This window comes from Culex pipiens, chromosome 3 (genome assembly GCF_016801865.2).
Source record: "Culex pipiens pallens isolate TS chromosome 3, TS_CPP_V2, whole genome shotgun sequence".
In the NCBI taxonomy this organism is placed as follows: domain Eukaryota; kingdom Metazoa; phylum Arthropoda; class Insecta; order Diptera; family Culicidae; genus Culex; species Culex pipiens.
Genome location: NC_068939.1, coordinates 116,926,053 through 116,932,052, shown reverse-complemented (window position 1 = coordinate 116,932,052; position 6,000 = coordinate 116,926,053). Strand labels below are relative to the sequence as shown.

Below are 6,000 nucleotides of genomic sequence, written 5' to 3'. Positions count from 1 at the left end.
AACAGCTACCTTATGGGTATGCCATACAAGGGGAACCACACCAGAACTTGATCTGAGAACTTTTCAAATTCCGTACCCACCCTAAGGTACAACTACAAGTACTAAAACCTCTACCAAGGAAAAAAAATGATGAACTTGCACTTTCGAGGCCCCAAGCCGTTATTTGTTCAAGCGGAACATGAAAAACCGATATGCAATCTTAGTTTTCCTGCCCTCCAGCAGCTTTCCAGTTTTCCAGTTTTTCCACTCTTCCTGCATCATCCAATCCAACATGGAAACAGCAGGAAGTGACTTTGTGTGTTTGTAGCCCGGTTTCCGGTGGGCTGTATACAAGTGCCAGGGCCTAAGCATTTACAGCGCAAACCAGAGCACAGAGGATGCACAAAAGTGACCTTTGGAGTAGGGCCAACAAATTTGGTTTGTCGGTATTTGGTGACTTTGAAAAGGGCGGGTTCGTGTGGGTTTGAACTAAGTTTATTTCACGTACTTTTTGCCTTCCTCACTGAGGTAAGGCTATAATCCTGCTCTAAAAATGAACTTTGTATTAAAACGTCGTAGACCCACCTTCATGTATACATATCGACTCAGAATCGAAAACTGAACAAATGTCTGTGTGTATGTGTGTGTATGTGTGTGTGTATGTGTGTGTGTATGTGTGTGTATGTGTGTGTGTATGTATGTATGTGACCAACAAACTAGCTCATGTTTCTCGGCACTGGCTGAACCGATTTGACCCGAACCTGTTGCATTCGACTTGGTTTAGGGTCCCATAGATCGAGTTTTATACAGATTGAAGTTTCGATAAGTAGTTCAAAAGTTATGTATAAAAATGTGTTTTCACATATATCCGGATCTCGCTTAAATGTATGTAAACTATGTCCGGGTCCACCATCCGACCCATCGTTGGGTAGGTTATCAAAAGACCTTTCCAACGAGTCCAAAACATTGAAGATCTGGCAACCCTGTCTCGAGATATGGCCACTTAAGTGATATTGATGTACTTTTTGAAAGCCAGATCTCACTTAAATGTATGTAAACTATGTCCGGATCCACCATCCGACCCATCGTTGGTTAGGTTATCAAAAGACCTTTCCAATGAGTCTAAAACATTGAAGAATTGGCAACCCTGTCTCGATATATGGCCACTTAAGTGATATTGGTGTACTTTTTGAAAGCCAGATCTCACTTAAATGTATGTAAACTATGTCCGGATCCACCATCCGACCCATCGTTGGTTAGGTTATCAAAAGACCTTTCCAATGAGTCTAAAACATTGAAGATCTGGCAACCCTGTCTCGAGATATGGCCACTTAAGTGATATTGGTGTACTTTTTGAAAGCCAGATCTCACTTAAATGTATGTAAACTATGTCCGGATCCACCATCCGACCCATCGTTGGTTAGGTTATCAAAAGACCTTTCCAACGAGTCCAAAACATTGAAGATCTGGCAACCCTGTCTCGAGATATGGCCACTTAAGTGATATTGATGTACTTTTTGAAAGCCGGATCTCACTTAAATGTATGTAAACTATGTCCGGATCCACCATCCGACCCATCGTTGGTTAGGTTATCAAAAGACCTTTCCAACGGGTCCAAACACATTGAAGATCTGGCAACCCGTTCTCGAGATATGGCCTCTTAAGTTATATTTATGTACTTTTTTTTATTCCGGATCTAAAAAATAGATGAAATTTGTGTACAACCCCATCATATCAGCCATTGTTGGTAATGAGTGAGGAAGGCTCCAACCACATAGGTGGATTAAGTTAGTTTTTTAAACAGAGCTTAAAGACCTAGCAAATTATTTAAACTTACAGGTTTTATCATGGTTCTGGAAACCATCATACGGCCAAAATAGGCTTTTATGGCCTGCTTAAAACATAAAATGTTACTAGGGAATTGATCAGATCAGATCATTTTGAGTTTGAAAAATATTATCGTGTTTAGATTCACAAAAAAATCAAAGCCTGGTGACTGCCGATGGTTGCAATTTCATCACTTTTGAGTTAATTTTTCAGTTGGTTTAAAATCATGTGTTCTGTTGAACATGTAGATAAAAAATCTCAAGCATTTGATAAAAAATCAGCAATTGGTGCTTGCGTCCTTTTGAAAACTAATAGATAACATAAACCCTGTCTTATTCTCTACATTTTCGCAAATTGACTTTTCTTTGTAAAGTCTAACCGCGGTTATCTAAAGTTTCGATTATACGAAGGTTCCTTGAGAACTGCGCATAATCGAATCATGACCAATCATATTTTTCGACTTTTTATTCCTCATTTTAAATTTAAATTTTATGTGCTTATGGTCGCATCACCTACCACAGTGAATCCTGACCTCATACCCATCTTACTAACCCCTCAAAACTCATGTGATACTTTGTCGGAGACGCAGCCGATTTAGTGGTCCCATCATTCAAGTATCGGACTAACATTCCCATCCACTTCCTCGTGTCTTACCATTGCTCGTGGCCGGCGTCGGTATTGATCAGCATGATAGGGACCTTTGAAAATTGTGAAGGGGTGATGATTGGTTCCTACTTTTCATCATGTTTGGAGGTCCTGGTCAATAACGAAGTAGCAGCTACGGGTAGACACCAATGTTATGCTATGCTATGCTGCTCATTTCAAATTTAAATTTTATGACTCAATTTCAGTTTTGTGACTTAATTTCAGTAACTTTTTTGTGTTTGGTTGGATTTTTCTAAATCACTTAAGCGAATTTATGGAGTCACATTTTGATTTTTCCGATGACTACGGATAATCGATTCAGGAATGTATCTTTTTATTTCAATGAAACCTTGTCCATTACACTGACCTACAAAAATAGTCAAAACAAACATCTACTCGAAAGGGAGCAAAACCATTTGGGTCCCAAGAAACGAATGAACTTTCGATTTTTCAAATATATTTAGACAGGAACGTTACAAAGCTTGCATGAAGAATTAGGGCGGTTCGTCGCTCTTGCCTCCAATTCAAAAATTGCATACAATTTGTACAAGGAGCGAACCGCACGAATTCTCCATACAAACTTTGGAGAAAAACCATTCGTCCCTGACTAAATATTTAAAAAAAATCAAAATGTATGCGTTTCTGTCGACCCCAAAATTCATGCTTTCCCTTAGAATAACCATGCACAAACATTTTATTGGTCTGACCTCGCATTTTTTTCGGTTTTTTTTTCAAATTTCCAGACCTTTTCTGGTAAATTTTTGGAAAATATTATGTTTTTTGCAATTAAAAAAATAAACATGCAGGAATATAGGTGCCTACACGAAAAAAAACAAATTTTGCATTTAACTTTGTCTGCCTAAACAGCAATTCTCTACGATTTCAGCGTTCGGTTATTTTTTGCATTTTTTCTGCTTGAAACTTTGTGGTTACCTTCCCTGTGATCAAATAAGGATTTTTTGTCATCGGTTCGTCCATACAGTACTCCAAACAAATTTGGCAGCTGACCATACGAAAATAGTATGTAAATATTCAAAAATCCATATCTTTCAAGAAAATCTATTGGTTGATTTGATGTTTTGCGTAAAGTTGTAAGTATTAGTAAAGACTTTGTGAAAAAAATAGATTAGCATGAGCATGAGCACGGTTGACTGCCAATGAGCTGCTACTCCGTTATTGACAGATCAGCTGAAGTTAAACAATGAACCATCCGTTCACTGTTTAACCCCAGAAGACCCAGACTTTATTAGTCAATACCGGCGCCCTCCCAAGAAGCATGCAGTTCAACAAAAGGGAGAAATGTTAGTCCGATAGTTGATGTTGCAGACTCATCAAGCACACAGTTTTTCGCTATATACCTGTTGACACCGCATGATACCGTTGAATCCACAGCATCTCCTTCAATCATCACGGGATTGTTATTTTTTTGGGTTAGTAGGATAAGGTATTGGCTTTTCGATGCCTCCCGAGCTACGATGCTATGGGGAGAACTTTCATAATAAACCCGTCGCTGAGCCCTCCGAGCATCTCATAAACACACCAAAGCCGTGAGGTTATTTCAATACTGAATACTTGTAATTTTGCACTACGATTATCCAGAAGAGTTAAACAGTTAGCGTGCCTTTCGATCAACGATGATATAGAAAAGACCTTTTTACAGTAATTTTACTTCAAACACTTAAACCTCAATTCATATTTAAAAACACTATTGCACACGACGTCGTGCCTTCCGATCAACGATGATATAGGAAGGGCTTATTTATTCATACAAAAAAATTAGGACTACACTTTTTTTTCTTTTACACACGCAATGTCTGCCATCAACCACTCGCTTAACTTCCCAGAAATCGACTGAATTAAGAAAAATAATTTGCACTAATCACTCAAAACCGACAGGAATTTGTAAAAAAAAGATACACAAAAAAAATCTGATTTTTAATTTACTTTTTGTCACTTAAAAGTAAATTGGTCAAAAACACTATAACTATAATCGTTTGATATTTTAAAGGGTACAAAAATGATATATTTTAACGTATGGCTCAGAAAGGGCAAACATTATTTGATAGAGATATTTTTTTAAAGGTGTTATGAGAAAAATCCACGCTGTGACAAATTTTATATATTTTTTAAAACGCTTAAATTGAATTTACTGAGATTTTTCAAGCTAATTCCAAAAAATAAATAAGGACTTTTTTAACGCGTTTCCGTTGTTTTCAATATTTATAATACTTGCAACTTCATTGAAGACACCAAATTAATTAAACAATTTTTTCGCGAGATACAGATTTTTAAAATATTGACATGCCATTTTTGTATGGACAGCTGTTAACTTTGTATGGAGAATTGTATGGACGAATCAATGAAAAAATGTAAATAAAAAAATGCAAAAACTATAAGTAAAAAAGTGGTTGTTTTCGTGAAGAATAGCTCTAAAGTTGAATTCTCAAAATACGTAATTTTTATTAGTTTTAGGGGATACATTTTTTGAGGCAAATTGCGTGATGGTGCGAAATTTACTTTACGAGACATGATTTTTTTTAACAATTAGTGTTTTTGGATATAATCGAAAACCTGGAAAAAAAAATATTTTTTGATTTCATAAAACTTTTTTTGACATTGAAAATTAGACCAATAGCTTCCGAGATATTTTCAGTTAATAACTACAGGCGGATTAGGGGAAACTTAGAAAACTTAATTTTCATCGTTTCGAATTCTCGGCGAGGTTGTGTTTCAGGTACTAATTGCCTAATTAATTTCCAAAATTCCATAGAGAAGATTATAGGAAATTGTCTCAACTTTTCAAACATATTTTTTCAGTGGTGCTTTTCTTTCTAGAATTTTTTTCTGTCTCAAAAAACCTTAAAAATCGAAATTTTTAATCTTAAAATAGCTATAACTTGCAAACGGTACATTTCATTAAAAAAAATAAGAAGCTTTTCGATTAAAAATTCGAATTTGCTTTTAAGTATATTATGTATTGATTTTGAAAAATTTTAATTCCAGATTTTCGAAAAAACACAACATTTTCAAAAAATCATATCTCCTAAACACGAGTTTGCAAATGGGTCATTCCATCTCAACTGTGTACGAAAAAGTGCAAATTGGAAAATTACCCTCTCCGATCCTGCTCAAATTTGGCAGAGCTGTTGATACTATCAAAACATGCAAGAATCCCGAATTTCATCCAAATCGGACCACCCCCTCCATTTTTGTACCTTCCCAAAAAATCGACTTTTTGGCGATTTTTGAGCAAACCTCCTAGTTTCAAACGGCGATAGAAAGTCGGTCTTAGACTCAATTTAAAGGAAATTGGACGTTAAATCCATTTCCGTGATCAAAATGTTGACCTGTATTGCGCAATTGAAAACTTTAAACGGCCGTATCTCAAAACACCCCAATTTATTTTTGCCTTCCTCACCTTACTGAGGAAAGGCTATAAAATCACTCAGAAAACGAACTTCTTAGTTTAGTTCAGAATCAAATTCTGAGCAAATGTCTGTGTGTGTGGTGGGATGTTGATCAAAAAAATTTGCACTGGATTATCTGGGC

General features: G+C 36.2%; 1 protein-coding gene across 8 annotated transcripts in view; it reads left to right on the top strand.

Moving 5' to 3' along the window:
• LOC120425707 (ras-specific guanine nucleotide-releasing factor 2-like) overlaps window positions 1-6,000 on the top strand; it is a 420,283-nt gene that overhangs the window by 184,964 nt on the left and 229,319 nt on the right. The window lies entirely within an intron of this gene.